The sequence below is a fragment of the Phoenix dactylifera genome, unplaced genomic scaffold, assembly GCF_009389715.1.
Source record: "Phoenix dactylifera cultivar Barhee BC4 unplaced genomic scaffold, palm_55x_up_171113_PBpolish2nd_filt_p 001122F, whole genome shotgun sequence".
Taxonomy (NCBI): Eukaryota; Viridiplantae; Streptophyta; class Magnoliopsida; order Arecales; family Arecaceae; genus Phoenix; species Phoenix dactylifera.
The window spans coordinates 79,613-99,853 of NW_024068465.1; the positions used below are offsets into that span (position 1 = coordinate 79,613).

Consider the following 20,241-nt stretch of genomic DNA (forward strand, 5'->3'; position numbering starts at 1 on the left):
GAATACCCTTCTAAAATTGATATTTGCATGTATATCCTCATCAAACTCTGTTATTATACAAATTTCCTTAATAGTTCTAACAGTATTAAAAAAATCATATTTATATTAATTAAAAATAAAATTAAAATTTGAAATGACGTTATTAGCCTCACCCTTCTCACACACTGGATTCCCCCCGACCCGCACCGCCGCGTCCCCCCACCCCACCCCCACCCCCCCGCCCTGTGCGGTGCCCGGCTCCCCCCCCCGTGGCGCCCGGCTTCCCCCCGACGCACCCCCCCCCCCCCCCGGGCGCGGCGCCCGGCTTCCCCCCGACCCCGCACCGCCCCCCCCCCCATCGGCGACTTCCCCCCTGCCCGCCCCCCGCGTATCGGGATCGCGATCGCAATGGCGAGATCGCAATCACGCGGACCATGGGGAGCGAGATCAAGATCACGCAGGCCATGGGGAGCGAGGTCGGCCCGAAAACGCGATACAGCTCGCTCGCGATCTCCTTCCTCCTTCCTTCCTGTTCTATAATCCAATAAATGATAAACAATTCTTACTCCTAAATCTATCCTCTCCAAAAATTAGTCGTGAACGCAATCCATTCTTCAAATCTTCCAAATCTCTCTTATCTTTCATTGTCAGGATGCAACTCTATGTTTAATCAAAAAGGGTACAACAAAAAATTTAAAAGATATGCCAAGTGGATCTGCAAGCTAGATATCTACCTTGAAAATAAGTAAACAACGATGACTCAAGCTCAATGCAATATCTGTTAAACCAAAATAATAATAATAATAATAATTCACACCATCTGTTTCTCTGACTCTAATATAGTTTGATTATGAAATGCTTCACATTTCATTCTAATAGACACATAGAACAATATTTGGAATTGAATATTATATGCTAATTCATAGAAGTAACACACTATCCAACATAAAATTAGAATTTAAAGAAGAAGCTCAATACAATCAGTTAACAGAATAGCTGAGATCTAGACCTACTCACAGCATTCACAACGAAGAGTCCATCAGATACAGCCAATTTGTGAATCCTATTGTATATTTTTGTTATATTCATGATAAAGAAACAGGCCTCTGGTCATAGAACCAAATGCATTTCCCAATAAATATAGGATTATAAAGGCTATCACATTAATTAATATATCTAAATTCTTTTCATCTACTAGGATTATTTTTTTTGCGTATATACCCTTCTAAATATAGAAAATTGTATGAATATCCTTGTAAAGTTACTATTTGCTTGTATACCCTTATAAAAATTTCTATTTGCATGCCTACCCATTAAGAGTATTTTAGTCATTTTAATTTGAAACCATTAATTTTTTAACGGCGTTAGATGGTATAGGTATATATGCAAAAATAAAAATAAAAAAGGGTAAAATAGCAAAACAAGTATTTTACGAGGGTATACATGCAAATATCAATTTTGGAAGGGTATTCACGCAAAATTCGATATTTAAAAAGATATCCATGCAAAAAATCCAAAAAAAAATTCTAGTGAGAAAATTCTTTCCACGAACCAACCGAGCCCTAAGATCACCCACCACACATCTAAAACACTCTGAAAGCCATCATAAAGCAATGATGGATTGGCATGAAGCAAGGTGAATTTTTTTTCCGCACGAAAGATACCCCAATCCCTTGTCCTAAACCTATCATCTCCATCAATATTGGGATAGAGGAATCGCCTTAATGGACTTGGCAGCTTCCTCTGCAAAGGCATTCACAAAATTTCCTCCTAACCCAATAACTGTTAGTGACAAAGGAAACAATATTTGGATCAAACATAAGAGAATGTTCATGAAAGAAAGAAGGTTTGTAGGTACAGGGGATGAAAGAAAGAAGTTTTATCAAGGTTCCGTCTCAAATTCTCTCATCAAAAATTCAATGTAACAACTGCTAGCACAGTTGCCTGGTACCTCCTCAATTCAAATTATATGCATCACTTAAAATAATAATAATAATAATAAAAGCATCATTCAAAGAGATTGGATCTGTCTTAGAGCAAGTAATGATTTTTCCATTAACACCTTTGTCATAGAAAATTTAACATTTGGCTGTGGTGAATTTTTGTTAGTTGTGCAAAAATTTTATCTTGGCCTATTAGAATTTGCCATCGAGGCAATTTGTGTTGCAGCATATCAAAAATATGGGAGGAACAGATAGAAAAGGGTTAAATTCAAAACTCCTTGATAACATTTAGTCCCACATCAGAAGTGGAAGCTATTGAGAATTTAATATCTCATACATGGGCCATCGGCCCACCATGATATTAAATTAATTTTTTTCCGGGCGCGGGACCACCATGGTGGCTTGCCATTGGGGCCCGCAAGCGTCGCCAATGCGTTGCAGCTGCACGGTCCTGGCGCACCCCTACCAAATCTTATCTTTAAATTATGTTAGGCGGGTGCCTAGAAGAGGCAACCGTGCCGGGAGGTTTCTGGAGGCAGACTGTATTATGATTGAGAGGGGACTCTGCTATAGTGATTGAGGGGATCTTGGAGCCCGAGGGGACACAGTTGCTTCATAATATTCGCTTTTTGTTAGATGAGTGTGTTATATTTCGGGCCACTCATATCTTCAAAGAGGCCAATAGCACTGCAGATTGAGTGGCATCATATGCGACTCATCACTCTGGAGATTTTCTTTGGGAGACCCACAACTCCGTTTTGTCTCTTTTGTCTGACTCTTTGGGCTGTGTTCATACTAAGTGTAGGTGAGTTGCCGATGTACCAAAAAAAAAAAAATGGGCGGTAGTGAGAAAAGCTATTTTTCTACCTATTAAAAATTAGTTTTTTTTTAAAAAAAAGCACCTTTAAACCATCAAAATCTATAGATAAATTTTTTTTCTTTATTAAATATATAATAGATATTTTATACAACTTTTCTGAGAAACTAAATGCTCAACTAAATATAAGCCTCTCTAAAATATGCCACTTTTCTATGATCAACGAAACATGCCAAAACTATTTTTCTAGATATCATATTCTCAGAAATCTTTCAAAAAAAAAATATTTCAGTAAGAAAAATTTTTCTGCGAACCAAATGAGCCCTAAGATCGCCCACCACATATCTAAAGCGCTCCGAAGCCGTCATCCATATGCCTACACAGATCTCAAAATGGCTAGTAAATGATTCAATAATGCATTGGCACAAAGCAAGGTATTTTTTTTTTTCGCAGGAAAGATACAACTCCGATCCCTCGTCCTAAACCTATCAGCTCCGTCAATATTGGTACACAGGAGTCGCCTTAATGGACCTAGCAGCGTCCTCTCCAAAAGCATTCACAAAACTTCCTCCTAACCCAGTAACCGTCAGTGACAAAGGAAACAATATTTGCATCAAACATAAGAGAATGTTCATGAAAGGAAGGTTTGTAGGTACAGGAGATGAAAGAAAGAAGTTTTATCAAGGTTCCGTCTCACGTTCTATCTCCAAAAATATAATGTAACAACTGCTAGCTCAGTTGGTTGGTACCTCCTCGATCCAGAATTCAAATCATATGCATTATTTAAAATAATAAGAATAAGAAAAAAACACTATTCAAAGAAATTGGAGTTGTCTACAGGGAACTAATCATCGGATCCTTTTTGTAAAATTTCCAAACAGATTAGATTTTATATCTAATACAAGAAGGAAATGACTTGCGACAAGATGCAACCATGCATTTTAGCTGCCTTGAGCTTAGTATGGCATTTCAAGTTGGCTCGAGCTGGCGGGGAGTTTAATCAAGTAGAATTGGCTATTGTGAGCTCAAAGGTGATCCGGAGACCCTATTTGAACTGCAAGATAGAGGATCAAATGCCTGGTTGCTTAGAGCTTTGAGGTGATCGTACGCTTGCCCTATCTAGTTAGAAGTCTTTTAAATCCATGGCAGCTCTGGATGAAATATGACTCGGCACCATCAAGTTGACAATTACTATAATTGTAGGCCCTGTTAACGGACTAATTTTCAGAGGGATCATAAGATAGGATGCAACAATAGACAATTCGCTTACGCTATAGCTAGGCTACTATCTTCGAGCTCTCAATCTTGGTGTAAATGGTAGCGATCTATCTTACAGAAAGTAACGATCTTTCCATTAACATCTTTGTCATAGAAAATTTAACATTTGGCTATGGCAAATTTTTGTTAGCTGTGCAAAAATTCTATCTTGGCCTATTAGAATTTGCCATCAATGCAATTTGTTTTGCAGCATATCAAAAATATGGGAGGAATAGAAAGAAAAGGGCTAAATTCGAAACTCCTTGATAACATTTAGTCCCACATCGGAAGGGGGAGCTATTGGGAGGAGCCACTGTTGCGATAAACGAAGGTCGAAGCCTCCTTTTGAAATCATACCTTTCTCGGCCTTTTGGCTAAGATCAAGTGTAGTATCTGTTCTTATCAGTTTAATATCTGATACGTGGGCCATCAGCCCACCATGATATTAAATTAATTTTTTGTGTGGGAGAGCCCATCACGGTGGCTTGCCATCGGGGCCCTCGAGCGTCGCCCATGCGTTGCACTGCTGCACGGGCCTGGCGCACCCCTACCAAATCTAATCTTTAAAACTTTAGCAGAGATTGGCAGGACTTCGAGGGCTTTCCTATTGGAGGCGATCACTTTGTATTCAGATTTCCAATATGGCAACCATTTGCCTATGAAGGCATACATATCTATTGTTGTGCGTGCGGTACTACAAAGAAGGAAAGAGGTATCATTATGAGAGATAACGAAGGCAAGGAATCAGAGGAGACTGCTACGGGGATTCAATGGAAAAAATTGCCATCGATGGCATGGATTCTCATCTTAATCGAACTCGACCTCAGCCCATTCTCAAAAGGGCCCATGCAGTTCGCTCTGGGTTTGGTTCGGAAGACTGCAACGTAGAGTCCAAGATTTGGGCTGGGCCAAATCGATTGGGCACAGGATCCAACTGGCAAAAAGAAGAACTCCCCACACACCCAAATTGCCCCGACTCAGGCACCGACGTTGAACCATCCAGCAATGCCGGCTTCCGCATCAACTGGCGTAGAAGATGAATCTAAGACGGCGGTGGGGGGAGTTGGTAGAGTCTGTGATGGCGGCTAAGGGCCTGCAGAATGATGGGAGTGAACGGGTTGAAGAGAAGAATGGACGAAATCAAATTACGGAGGGAAGAGAAGATCGGTCAAAAGAGGCAGATCGAAAGGTAAATACCACATGTCTGTGATCTTATGACCCCGGAGGGGGGGGAGGGGGGGGGGGGCGGTTGGGATGAGACTCGATTGGCCCAATTCTTCGGGAAGCATCTAGCGGAGCGGGTCCGTTCCCTCTCTTTACCACGGAGTGGTGGACCAGATGTACGAGTGTAGAGTTCCTCTACCAGAACCAGGGTCAGGATGGGCGATCTTTTCCGCATTCTTAAGCGGAAGTATGAGCCTAGTCCGGATTGTGCCTGAATCTGGCGATTGGGACTCCACCCGAGGGTCGCGTTGTTCCTCTGGAAGGTGGCCTGGGACCACCTTCCTACGAGAGCGGTACTTGGAGGTCAAGGATTGAGGATTCCTTTGGAGTGTGGGGTTTGCGGTATATGGTCGAGACGGTGGACCATGCCTTGTTTCAGTGCACATGGGCTAGAGTTACTTAGCGTATGGTAGGGGTCCCGCAGGTGGTGTGGAGCCGTAACGATCAGTTCTTACAGGCCATGTGTCAGGGCTCGGAGTCCCCAGTGCTTCGTCAGGAGGCGGTTTGAGCGAGTTGCACTGCCTACCAGATCTGGTTGGCCAGGAATGCTCGTACATTCGGCGAACGACGTATGTCGCCGAGACTTGTGGTCGAGAGTGCTCGCGTTCAGACGGTTGAGCTGTGTCACACTATCCTCGTTTGAAGGACCTTGATAGCTCGGGACATCTGAAGTTCCCATTCTGTTTCGGCAGTATCCCGTACGGTGTTTTTCACCTGGAAGCCCCCACCCCCGAGTTTTCTTAAGGTCAACTTTGATGGATCAGTCCTGGATAGTGGCACGAGGGGAGGTGCGGGTTTTGTTATTCGGAACCCGTCTGCTTGGGTTGTGGCTACTGGGGGTAATAAGTTATTTGACACTTCGGCTCCGTATGCGGAGCTGATAGCTGCCTGGGCGGGCCTTCGCCATGCCCGGTGCGTGTTACAGACCAGGTCCATCATCTTGGAGGAGAATTCAGCCACCGTTATCAGTTGGATCCGGAGGGGTCCAAGGGGTAACGGCTGTGAACATCCATTGCCCCGTGACATTTAGGCTATGGTGAGTGACAGTGGGGCCTTTCAGGCCAAGCATATTTACCGTAAAGCCAATGGTGCTGCGGATTGGGTGGCTGCGTATATAGCTTGTCACTCCGGAGGCACCTTGTGGACTGGAGATGGGGAGTTGCCCTTGGCACTCCGTGGTAATCTATTTTTTGACTTTATTGGGTGTATCCGTACCCATCAGGTATGATCCACCCGTCCTAGCAAAAAAAAAAAGAAAAAAAAAGGTAAATACCGATCCTATATTAATCTTTCCTCATGAATGTGCTTATCTGGAGCTGCCTTGGGGCGGCCAAGCCTTCCTTCGATTGAAAGAATGCATTACCTCGTGCAGGGTTAAAGCTATTCCCTCTCATGAATTACCGAGTGGTTTGATAGCCCATATGGAGAAGAGAATTAGAAGTAAAACATATTGTTGCCCAGATAGACAACCCAAGAGGGGGGGTGAATTGGGTTTTTAATATAATTTGGCTAATTAAAACTTTGTGGATGATTAATTAAAAACTATAGCAAGTTATTTAATTAACGCCTAGTGCTGTGAGTAATGTGCGGGGAAGAAGATGAGAGACAATGCACTACAAACACAAAGTTTTATAGTGGTTCGGAGCTAACCCTTGCTCCTACGTCCACTCCCCAAGTCTCACTTGGGAATTTCACTATAACCCCCTTGGATTACAGCCGGTTGTTTTGCAAGCTCACAACCAAACTTGTTGTTTTACGAGCTCACAACGAACTCGGTCGGTTTTTCCAGGCTCACCGACTAGAACCAATCCCGATTGTTTTTCCGGGCTCACAATCAAACCCTTACACACGTTGGTTTTAACTTGGCTCACCAACCAACCTTAAACCCCTTGATTCAATCCCCCGATTGAATCAAGTAAATACAAGAGATAGAAGAAAACAGAAAATAGCTTCTCAAAAAGCAGACTTAAGACAATATAATCGTAAAGGAGTTAGAAGCCCTCAAACGCTTTTAAGCTGGTGAAGAGGTATGGCTTCTGGAACTCCGGTCTCCTCTTGAAAGAGTGGTCGACTTGAATGCAGGAGGAGGAAGCTTTGATTGTTGGGAAGAAGTTGTTGGAGCAGTAAATGCAGATCTCCCCTTTTTCGTTTAAGAGCACTTGGAGAGCTTGAAAACTTGAATGCTTGGAGTGGAATCTCTGTTCTCTGCCTTGCTACAGTCCACTGTGGCTATTTAACCCAATCCCCACGGAAACTAGCCGTTACTCTGCTTTTTCTGGCCGTTCTGCATACTCTGCGCAGCCTGACAATATGACCGTTGGTGGGTTGGAGTCGACTCGCGCGATCAGGAGTCGACTCGGCTGTAGCAGGAGTCGACTCACGCTTTTCCGGAGTCGACTCGGCAACTGTTCCAAATTTGAATTAAAGTTGCCGTCTTGACTGGGAGTCGACTCGTCTTGACCTGGAGTCGACTCGCCAACTTCTGGAGTTGACCTGGCAATTTTTGGAGTCGGCTCATCCACTGAAGTCCGTGGATCCAAATTTGAATTTTGTCCACTCGAGTCGACTCGACTGTCCTGGGAGTCGACTCGAATCTCAGAGCTCGAACTCTCGATTCTCTGTCGTTTGGCTCATCCAGTCTTGGAGTCGACTCGAACCTCCTTGGAGTCGACTCGGCTCTCAGTTTCCGAAAGTTGGTCTTCTGCCTTTTGACGTGTAGCTTGTCTTGGAGTCGACTCGAGCTGTCTGTGAGTCGACTCGAATCTCAGAGGCAGTAACATGGTCTTCTGTCTGTTGATGGTCACTCAGTCTCGGAGTCGACTCGTGTACTGCGGGAGTCGACTCGAATCTCAGAGTCCGAAAATCGTTCTCTGACTTTTTCCTTGTGTTCCTCTGAGAGTCGACTCTTACCTTCTTTGGAGTCGACCTGCCAACCATCGGAGTCGACTCGCGTTCCACTGGAGTCGACTCGAATCTCAGACCCGAAAACTGCTCTCTGACTTTTCTGCCTGTGACTGCTTGGAGTCGACTCTTACTTCCCTGGAGTCGACTCGGTGAACATTGGAGTCGACTCGCGCACTTCAGGAGTCGACTCGTTGACAGGTTCTGAGATGAAGCTTTCTGTTCTTCTTTCTGTTCTCAGTCGGAGTCGACTCGTACTAATCTGGAGTCGACTCGAGCTCGTGCCAGTGAACTTGATACGCTTGGAGTCGACTCGTGATACTCGGGAGTGGACTCGAGTCTCAGACATTGGTTCATGCAGACTTCTTAACTTATCCAAAATACTATGAACCAAGTCTAGAAACACTTGGACAGGATTTTCACTGAAACACTCAATTGAATTCATTAGTAATCACAAGATATACTCAATTGCTTTGAGCTCATCAAAATCAAATGGGGTTTTAATCAATCACTCCACAATCTCCCCCTTTTTGATGATGACAAAACTTTGAGTATATGTAAAATGAATTGCTCATAAAACAATGAAGTAAAATCCATAAATGAATTCAAATGTCTGATAATTTAATTTATCCAAGTTTGAAAGGAGTGAAACATTAAATTTCGGAGTTAAAGCTCCCCCTTTCATTTGGAATTATATAAGCGTACATATTATGCAATCAATTGTTTGGCTTATATGTCATTAATGATTTAGCTTGATTAAAATTCAGATTCTCCCCCTCAACATATGCATTCAACTATGTTTTGATTCTCTGAATTTCCTTTTAATGCTTTGAAGTTTTTGAACTGAATTTTATCTTTTTAGAGGGAAAATCTGTCAATTTGTTCTTGAGTAGGATTCAGCTAATCTCCGAATATCCCTTGAATAGATTCTGGAGATTACTCCATTAGGAGCCCCAAAAGAGAGATAATGAGCCTCGAGGTACCGAATCCTCTTAGAACAAATTTGTGTGTGTTTTTAAGAGTTTATCGTTATATTGATTTCCATTGATTTCTTTTACATATTTTTTAATATTTCTCCCCTTTTACATATTTTACCATATTTTATACATATTTCTCCCTCTTTTTGTCATCATACCAAAAAGGAGGTAATCACACACAATCAACAAATGGCACATCAAATGGCACATAATTGAAGATAAAATGTCTACTCATTGTATTGATATGAATGTGAATACATTTGAGAATACAATAAGTAAAGCAAAACAAGACAAAACACAAAAACATCTATGGCCTCCTCGAGGATGAGGCTCCCCCTCTCGAGGATGCATCTCCTCCTCTGGAGGATGTGGCTCCTCCTCTCGAGGATGTGGCTCCTCCTCTCAATCGGCTCTGCTCCATGAGGAGGGTGACTGCATCTGTCACATGGCCAAGCTGTGCGATGATAGACGTGGTGGCTCTGCTATGTGTAGTGGAGAGCTCTGTCACCGACGCCTGAAGCCCAGTCACCGATGTCTGAAGTGCGTCCAGCTTGTCGATGAGTACATTCGACAAGCGCTCGGCCCCCTCGGTGGTGGTGTGCATGTCACGACCTATCTCCTCTCGCATCTGTCGAGTGGAGCTCGTGACCTCACTCATGCTGTGGAACTGGGCCTGGACCAAACTCCGGATATTGTAGATCTCTTCCCGTACATGAGCCGTCATGTCAGTCACGGCTGTCAAGGAAGGGACCAACTGAGAAGATACGGGTGCAGGAGTGGGAGCAGGCACCGCACCTCGGAGCTCCCGAAGCAGCTCGTCCCTCAGATCTCGGACGATCTCCTGCCGCAGCTCCCGGAGCTGCACTGGATCAATCCGAACCTCCATAGATGGTGTAGCTGAGGAGGAAGGTCCGGCAAAGGTGGTAGGAGCAGGAGGAGTGGATGGGAGGTCTGGATGGTCTGGAAGGTCTGGGTAGTCTGAATCTGGCTCAGGACTGGGTGATGGTCTGGTGGTCTGAGCAGTGAGAGTAGACTTCCTAACCCAGATCCCTTCTCTCTTCCGAAATCCCATCCTGTGCATAGTCCCCGTACACAAGCGATCAGTCCATCGCAAGGCACGAGAGGGTTCCCTCTCAGGAATGGGAATCTCGTACTGCCTAAAAAGAAGAGTGAATAACATCCCGTATAGGAGTGAGAGCCTAGGTCTATCTAGGGGCTCACACATATACCTATAAATTAGCTTTGGAAAGTTGATCGGGGTGTCCTGAAGGATATAAGACATAATAGCTAAGTCCCTCTCATTCACAAAATCAAATCTCCCTGTCTTAGGGAAGATGGACCTGGACAGAATGCTCAAAAGAATTCTTACTTCAATAGGAAGTGAGCTAGCAGATACCTCATCTAGAGGGGACTGAGGTGGATGCCCTAAGACGACCGTAAGGGCCGCAACTCTATCCTCAGGGTGTGCGGGAGCCACCCCTACTAATGGAAGATGAAGGATATGGGCAATGAGGTCCTCTGTGACACGCAACGGGACACCTACTACCGTACCCTCGATACCTCCATCTCCCCGATGGACGGTACTGTAAAACTCTTGAACTAGGCCAGGATAGGTGGGAAGGTCCAAGGTGAGGAAGTACTCTAGGCCCTGGGCTCTAAGCCTATCGCCTATGGTGAACCCCTCCCGGGAGAGATAGTCGAAATCGACAAACCTCCCGGAGGTGACGGCCTTCCCGGCCAACGGCCTAACGAGAACCACCCTAGGCGGGGACCGATCCGGAGGTGGTTGCCTCGCGGGATCGTGCCGCGCCTTGGAGCGTCGCTCGGGACCGGCCTCCGGACGGGACCTCTTCCTAACGACGGTCTTACGAGGCATCTTGACTTAAACGGAAAGAAAAATACCTAGAGGACGGTGAAGAACCGACAGAGGAAGCTCGGGACGGACCGGAAATGACCTAGGAACGGACGGAAACTCAATGTCCGGCGAAGAATCGACGGGAAAAGGTCTTGGAGACGATCGGGGATGACCTAGGAGTCGGCTCTAGGGCTTTGTGAACAGTGGCGGCTTGAGGAAAAGTGTTTGCGAAACGACAAACCTAGGGTTAAAAAGTCGGATCCCGACTGCGAGTCGACTCCCCTGAGTCGCGAGTCGACTCGACCTCGAGTCGACTCCAGAGTATGCGCGAGTCGACTCTCTGTTAGCGCATGTAGACTTCGAGTCGACTCCCGACAGTGTGCGAGTCGACTCCCCCTCAGCTGCCAACTTTGCGAGTCGACTCCCGCTAATGCGCGAGTCGACTCCCCCTTAGGAGCTGGCTCTGAAACTTACTCGAGTCGTCTCTAACCTTGGCACGCACCTAAAAACCATGCCATAATCGTGCCAAATGAGGGAAAATCACCTAATTAAGGACTGATTTGATGATCACTGCATAGAAACTCTATTTTAACCTCATTCTAATCATCAAAATCAATTAATCTAGTGAAAAACTCCCACTAGGATGGATCAATCACTCCTAATCCCCTTCTAAGCACACTAAACCTCTCTTCACTTAGGGGTTTTGTAAAAATGTCTGCTAATTGATTATCAGTACATACAAATTGGAGTGACACATCACCATTCAATACATGATCTCTTATGAAGTGATGTCTTATCTCAATGTGTTTAGTTCTTGAGTGTTGAATTAGATTTTTAGTTAGATTTATGGCACTTGTGTTATCACAATTAATGGGAATTTTATCTTGTTTAATGCCATAATCTTCTAATTGTTGTTTAATCCATAAGATTTGAGCACAACAACTCCCGGCTGCAACATATTCAGCTTCTGCAGTGGATAATGCAACCGAGTTTTGTTTCTTGCTAAACCATGAGATTAGGTTTTCTCCTAGAAATTGACAAGACCCGCTGGTACTTTTTCTATCAAGCTTACATCCAGCGAAGTCTGAATCTGTGTACCCTATTAAGTTTAGGCTAGATTCTTTAGAGTACCACAGCCCTATGTTCTTAGTTCCAATTAAGTATTTAAAGATTCTCTTAACTGCAGCTAGGTGTGATTCTTTAGGATTAGCCTGATATCTAGCACACATGCACACACTAAACATAATATCAGGCCTACTTGCAGTAAGATACAGTAAAGAACCTATCATACCTCTATAAAGTTTTTGATCTACAGATTTACCTGATTCATCTTGGTCTAACTTGCATGATGAGCTCATGGGGGTGCTGATTGACTTGTTTCCCTCCATATCAAACTTCTTGCATTGCATTTATCCAATTTACATCATTTTCGGCTTCTTCTATATGTTTGGGCTCAAAGTGTGAAACAAAAGCTAGATGGTTGTTCAAATTTCTAAGAGATGCTCTAGTCCTAACCGGTTGTGATGGATCATCTAGAATTAGTTCCTTAGGATGCCCGTGAGCATACCTCCAAGCTTTAGTTAGCCCATGATCCACTATAGGCTCTTGGTTTGATGATTCTCCTTCAATCAACTTTTGATTACCATCTTGTAATCCCACCTCATCTATCTTTTCTTCAAGTATTTCAATATCATCATCAAGATTGGCTTTCTTACTAGAGGAGATGTCACTAGAGTCATCAAATACAACATGTATAGATTCTTCTATAACTAGTGTTCTTTTATTAAAGACTCTATAGGCTTTACTAGTTGTAGAATAACCTAAGAATATTCCTTCATCAGATTTAGGGTCAAATTTTCCTAGATTATCTTTCCCATTATTATGTACAAAACACCTACATCCAAAAACATGAAAATAGTTAACCTTTGGTTTTCTGTTTTTCCACAGTTCATAAGGTGTTTTCTTTATGATGGGTCTTAATAGAACTCTATTTAATATATGGCAAGAAGTATTAATGGCTTCTCCCCAAAAGTACTTAGGGAGGTTACTTTCACATAACATCGTTCTAGCCATTTCCTCTAGTGTTCTATTTTTCCTTTCCACAACTCCATTTTGTTGTGGTGTCCTAGGTGCAGAAAAATTATGGGTTATCCCCTTTTTACTACAAAATTTATCAAATAATTGATTTTCGAATTCGGTACCATGGTCACTTCTAATGGCTATGACTGAAGACTCTCTAGCATTTGTTACTTCCTTATGGAACTTTTTAAACATGGAAAATGCTTGGTCCTTATGTGCTAGAAACATGACCCATGTGTACCTAGAGTAATCATCTACTATGACTAGACCATATTTATTTCCACCTAGGCTTGTTGTTCTAGTTGGACCAAATAGGTCCATGTGTAATAATTCTAGAGGCCTAGAGGTAGAGACACATTTTATGAGTTTAAAAGAATTCCTAGATTGTTTGCCAAATTGACATGCTTCACAGATTTTGTTCTTTTCAAATTTTAACTTTGGCAAACCTATCACGGAATCTCTTTTAACTAATTTAGTTATTGTGTCCATGCTTACATGACCTAACTTACGGTGCCATAACCAACTAGCATTATTATCTTTAGTTTCATTAACAACTAAACATTGGTTATGTTTTGCAAGGTCTTCTAGGTCTACCACATATACATTTCCACGTCTAATCCCTTTAAAAACTAAACTATTATCATTAGTATTTGTTATAATGCACAGTGATGGTTTAAACATAACATCATATCCTTTGTCACATAATTGACTAATGCTTAACAAGTTATGCTTAAGACCATCAACATATCTAACATTATCTATAAAAGTAGAAGGGGTGATTTGAACTTTACCAATACCAATGATGTGACCTTGGTTGTTGTCTCCAAACGTCACAGCACCTCCCTTCTTAGCTTCAAGGGTGAAAAATTGGTCTTTGTCACCCGTCATGTGCCTTGAGCAGCCACTATCCAAATACCAGCAATTTTTGTTGACCTTGGCTGCAAGACACTCCTACACAAGCAAATCATGTCATCTTAGGTACCCAAGTTTTCTTGGGTCCTTCATGGTTAGTCAAGTTGGTTCCTTTTGGAACCCATACCCTTTTAATTTTTCTTTTAGTTTTACTTTTTCTAAAATTACATACATTTGCTTTATGGCCTACTGTACCACAATAAAAGCAGGTTATTTTCTTAGTTTTTGTTTCTCCAGCTTTAACAAAGAAGTTACTAAGAAGTTTTTGCTTATTCCTTGGTTTATATCCTAAACCGACTTTATTAAACACTGCACGTTGACTATTTAGTATCATGTTTAATTTTTCAGAACTATAGGTAAATCTTTCAACTAAGGGTTTGTATTTGTTAAGTTCTTTAGTTAGTGTCTGATTTTCGGCTTTTAGATCATTAAGTTCTTTAGTAAGATCCTTATCTAAGGTTTGTTTATATTTTTTAAGTTCTGAAAATTCCTTAGTTAGTTTTTCATTTTCTTTAGTTAAGGTGTTGGTCTTTTGAGTTAAAAGTTGGTTGCTTGTTTTAAGTTCTATATTTTCTTTGGTGATTAAATCCTTATCCTTAACTAATTTATCGTATTTATGTAGGTATGATTGATTGGTTATTTTCAGTTCTTTATTCTTAAGATTTATAGCCTTATATTCTACCATTAATTCATTAAATGCATCATAAAGTTCATCAAATGAAAAATCATAGTGCGTATCGGAAGTTACCTCATTTTCGTTGGCCATGAAACAAAAATTGGCCTTCTCTTCTTGTTCTTCATCCGATGATGAAGATGATGCGTCGGAGTCCGATAGGGTGGTGACAAGGGCTTTCTTCTTCTTCTTGTACTTGCTGCTCTTCTTTAGTAAGGGACACTCAGCTCGGATGTGTCCCGGCTTTTTGCACTCATAGCAGCCGATCCCCTCACTTTCCCTTTCCTTACCTTTGTCCTTGCGGTAGGAATTTGAGGGGCCTCTCCTTTGATGATAGGACTTCTTGTGGTTGATGAATTTCTTGAACTTGCGCACAAGAAGAGCCTCACCACCATCTTCCTCATCTTCTTCTTCTTCACTGCTGCTGCTGCAAGACAAGTCCTTGTTAGAAGAAGTAGATTTTAAAGCTATTACCTTTTTCTTATGGGAGGACTCTTCCTCGTTGTGTTGTTTCATGATAAGCTCATGCGTCATAAGGGATCCAAGGAGCTCTTCAAGTGGAAGCTTGTTCAAGTCTTTAGCTTCTTGGATTGCCGTCACTTTAGCTTCCCACGACCTTGGTAGACACCGAAGGATTTTCCTGACAAGTTCACTGTTAGTATAATTCTTGCCAAGGCTTTTTAGGCCATTGACAATATCAGTAAACCTAGTGAACATGCATGTAATTGTTTCGTTAGAGTCCATTTTAAATAGTTCATATTTATGAACCAAAATATTTATTTTGGACTCTTTCACTTGATTCGTGCCCTCATGGGTCACTTCAAGTCTGTCCCAAATCTCTTTTGCAGAATTGCAAGTAGAGACCCTATTGAATTCATTACGGTCTAAGGCACAATAAAACACATTCATAGCTTTAGAGTTTAATTGTGCCTTCCTCATGTCATGTTCATCCCAGTCCATTTCTAGTTTAGGTACCTTAACACCATCTACGTATATGGATGGGATGTATGGCCCATTTACTACAATGGACCACATCTCATAGTCTTGGGCTTGGATGAATATTCTCATCCTAGCCTTCCAGTATGAGTAGTCAGATCCATTGAAGAAAGGGGGTCTTTGGGTGGACTGACCCTCAATGTGAGAAGATCCAAATGGGGTTGTCATTTTGATCTTTTAACTCTTGAGTGGAAGAGTTTTTGGCTCTGATACCACTTGTTGCCCAGATAGACAATCCAAGAGGGAGGGTGAATTGGGTTTTTAATATAATTTGGCTAATTAAAACTTTGTGGATGATTAATTAAAAACTATAGCAAGTTATTTAATTAACGCCTAGTGCTGTGAGTAATGTGCGGGGAAGAAGATGAGAGACAATGCACTACAAACACAAAGTTTTATAGTGGTTCGGAGCTAACCCTTGCTCCTACGTCCACTCCCCAAGTCTCACTTGGGAATTTCACTATAACCCCCTTGGATTACAGCCGGTTGTTTTGCAAGCTCACAACCAAACTTGTTGTTTTACGAGCTCACAACGAACTCGGTCGGTTTTCTCAGGCTCACCGACTAGAACCAACCCCGATTGTTTTCCCGGGCTCACAATCAAACCCTTACACACGTTGGTTTTAACTTGGCTCACCAACCAACCTTAAACCCCTTGATTCAATCCCCCGATTGAATCAAGTAAATACAAGAGATAGAAGAAAACAGAAAATAGCTTCTCAAAAAGCAGACTTAAGACAATATAATCGTAAAGGAGTTAGAAGCCCTCAAACGCTTTTAAGCTGGTGAAGAGGTATGGCTTCTGGAACTCCGGTCTCCTCTTGAAAGAGTGGTCGACTTGAATGCAGGAGGAGGAAGCTTTGATTGTTGGGAAGAAGTTATTGGAGCAGTAAATGCAGATCTCCCCTTTTTCGTTTAAGAGCACTTGGAGAGCTTGAAAACTTGAATGCTTGGAGTGGAATCTCTGTTCTCTGCCTTGCTACAGTCCACTGTGGCTATTTAACCCAATCCCCACGGAAACTAGCCGTTACTCTGTTTTTTCTGGCCGTTCTGCATACTCTGCGCAGCCTGACAATATGACCGTTGGTGGGTTGGAGTCGACTCGCGCGATCAGGAGTCGACTCGGCTGTAGCAGGAGTCGACTCACGCTTTTCCGGAGTCGACTCGGCAACTGTTCCAAATTTGAATTAAAGTTGCCGTCTTGACTGGGAGTCGACTCGTCTTGACCTGGAGTCGACTCGCCAACTTCTGGAGTTGACCTGGCAATTTTTGGAGTCGGCTCATCCACTGAAGTCCGTGGATCCAAATTTGAATTTTGTCCACTCGAGTCGACTCGACTGTCCTGGGAGTCGACTCGAATCTCAGAGCCCGAACTCTCGATTCTCTGTCGTTTGGCTCATCCAGTCTTGGAGTCGACTCGGCTCTCAGTTTCCGAAAGTTGGTCTTCTGCCTTTTGACGTGTAGCTTGTCTTGGAGTCGACTCGAGCTGTCTGTGAGTCGACTCGAAGCTCAGAGGCAGTAACATGGTCTTCTGTCTGTTGATGGTCACTCAGTCTCGGAGTCGACTCGTGTACTGCGAGAGTCGACTCGAATCTCAGAGTCCGAAAATCGTTCTCTGACTTTTTCCTTGTGTTCCTCTGAGAGTCGACTCTTACCTTCTTTGGAGTCGACCTGCCAACCATCGGAGTCGACTCGCGTTCCACTGGAGTCGACTCGAATCTCAGACCCGAAAACTGCTCTCTGACTTTTCTGCCTGTGACTGCTTGGAGTCGACTCTTACTTCCCTGGAGTCGACTCGGTGAACATTGGAGTCGACTCGCGCACTTCAGGAGTCGACTCGTTGACAGGTTCTGAGATGAAGCTTTCTGTTCTTCTTTCTGTTCTCAGTCGGAGTCGACTCGTACTAATCTGGAGTCGACTCGAGCTCGTGCCAGTGAACTTGATACGCTTGGAGTCGACTCGTGATACTCGGGAGTGGACTCGAGTCTCAGACATTGGTTCATGCAGACTTCTTAACTTATCCAAAATACTATGAACCAAGTCTAGAAACACTTGGACAGGATTTTCACTGAAACACTCAATTGAATTCATTAGTAATCACAAGATATACTCAATTGCTTTGAGCTCATCAAAATCAAATGGGGTTTTAATCAATCACTCCACACATATGAAAGTATAGAGTTGAGAGCGGCGTAGGCTAGTCTGGAGTATACACGGCGTGTGCTGCGGGCCAGAGCGGTCGTACTAGAGGGCGACTCACACGATGATCGGCTAGATTTAGAGAGATCTAATGGCGCGGATGGGCGTCATCCTCTATTCCAGGACATTTGGATCATGGTGAGAGATAATGTTGAGTTCCAAGCTAGGCACGTTTATAGAGAAGCTATAGGGGTTGCGAATTTGGTGGCCTCGTACGTGGCTAATCACTCTAGAGGTACTCTTTGTGTTGGAGAAAGGGAGTTACCTATTTGCTTTCAGATTCTATTGGGCGTATTCGTACCCGTGATGTATGAAATATCCGTTTTAGCAAAAAAAAAAAGGGGGAGTTACTAGAAAAAAAAAAAAAAAAATGGAGACCTGCATATGCAACTTAAACCATAATTATAATAAGCTAGTAGATTTTCTCTGGGGAACATAATCAAAATTTCTATGGCGAGAGCGTATTAAGAGTTATAACAAACCCCTTGCCGACACAGATGCCAAGGTCTTGTCTGAGGTGATCTGGGGGCATCCGTCGAGAACGTGACACACTTGGAGTCACGCGCAAGCACGTGAACGACAGCCATTACGCGCAACCGCCGCTCTAATCCATTCGCCTCTCTTTGTAGCCCCTTTTCTCCTCCCTTTTGCAACTAGATAAAGTTACCCTCTATCATTAGCAGCACTAATGATAGGTCCCATGTCATGAACACTTGGAGAGATGGAGACAGCTTCATTTGGATGATGGAGGGTGCTAAGGTTCAATTGCAAATGGCCGAGGGGCATTCTACCTAAAATTATCAGAATAGTACACCTATAATTGGATAGGACAATTTGGCAAGGTGAGTAGATGGTTGATCTAGCGCTCATGATAATGAGATTAAACAAGTAGAAGGTTAGGCATAGCATTTTTATTTTACCATTTATCGGTGAAAGCATCAAGCAAATGGATGTATCCATATTTCTTTTATTTTAAGAGAAAATCCGGACAAATCGATAGTAACCTATTTTTATTTTTGGATACCATAGGTAAGTTAAGTGACCTTATTGCTTCATAGAGAATGTGATTTAAAGAAAATGTCACACCGACAGATAGCTAGAAAAAACAATGAAACTACTATACATGTGAGAAAAGAACACTCCTTCAACCTCATGAAAGCTATATATTTTATGGAGAATCTCCATTCCAACTATTTTACTTTCACCTTGACGACTTTATTTTGTCTTTGCTTCGAAGTTGAAAGAACTCGTGCCATGAAGTCCTCAAGCGATGATAGTTGAAAAATAAAAAAAGATAAATCAAGAAATGCAGTACTCCCTGAATAGGAGAAGAAAATGAAGAATCACTTCTTAATTAGTAATTAAAAATGAACTTTTAAATTTTAAAATAAAATCAATAAATTAGATAAATCTAACAACAGCCTAATACAAATTCCTAAGTGGGCTCGAAATCAATCATCAATTATGCCCACCAGTGCTAACTAATTTTACTCGGCCATAATACCACAAGGAAATATCTGATGGTTCTGGAGGAGCCAATGCTCGTTTTAGGTTGCACGCAAGCCTTCTCCAAACAAAGATGCCAAAAGGATTAATTCTCTGAGGTTCCATCATTCCATAAGACCTATCATTGGATAGGTATAAGTAAGATTCCATTCCATCTTGCACCGACACCACCCCCTTAAGCCAGACCCATCCCCATGCTCCATGATACAATGTGTAATTAAATTCCTTCTCTTTATTGTTTTTGTCTGATGCAAGTATCCCGTTTGTTTTTTTTTTTTTTGGCTTAAAAAATGAAAGTATCATACTAAACATATACGAATACAACCAAAAAAATCAAAAGCAAAACATTTCAAAGAGCACTAAGCAGCTCCGCCTCACTTACCCATAGGTATCCTTTCAAATGGTTAGCAATAAAGAAAGTCATCCAATCGGCAGCCTCATTAGCCTTCCGGTAAACAAGCTTCATCAGGTACTCTATTTTTGACAAAACCCAAATTGGTCTTTTTCTGGCGTCTGTTCATGATCTTTAAAAAAAGAGGGAATGCTCAGCGATATGAATAAAAGTAATGTTAGTTTAATGTGCTTTTTTGTTTTTTTCTTTATGTTGTTCAAACATTACTTTTTTCAGGTAATTATTAGTAGTTTGTTAAAGCTCATTTGGAACCCTACCTAAACGTAAAGAAAGAAAATATAAAAAAATGAAATATATAAGGAGAGGGCAGTGTATCTATTTTTTTTTCCCCTTTACTTTGTGGTCAATTGTGATTCTGTGATGCTGAGAGGCTCACAGAGTCACAGTGGGGTTGGCAAGATGGCGAAGTTTGAAAGAAAAGAATAAAGTACAGACGGTGGCGGAAGGGATTGTGTCGGCGCGCGAAGTTATTGAACTTCTTTATTTACAGTCGTAGGCTATCAGTGCATGG

At 42.5% G+C, this 20,241-nt stretch overlaps 2 non-coding genes across 2 annotated transcripts; both read left to right on the plus strand.

Moving 5' to 3' along the window:
- Positions 1-2,195: 2,195 nt before the first annotated feature.
- Positions 2,196-2,387, plus strand: LOC113462526. Its single transcript, XR_003384994.1, has one exon. It is a non-coding gene; the product is annotated as a U2 spliceosomal RNA (small nuclear RNA).
- A 1,962-nt stretch (positions 2,388-4,349) lies between these two features.
- Positions 4,350-4,546, plus strand: LOC120108009. The gene has a single exon (XR_005509556.1). It is a non-coding gene; the product is annotated as a U2 spliceosomal RNA (small nuclear RNA).
- Positions 4,547-20,241: the final 15,695 nt, after the last annotated feature.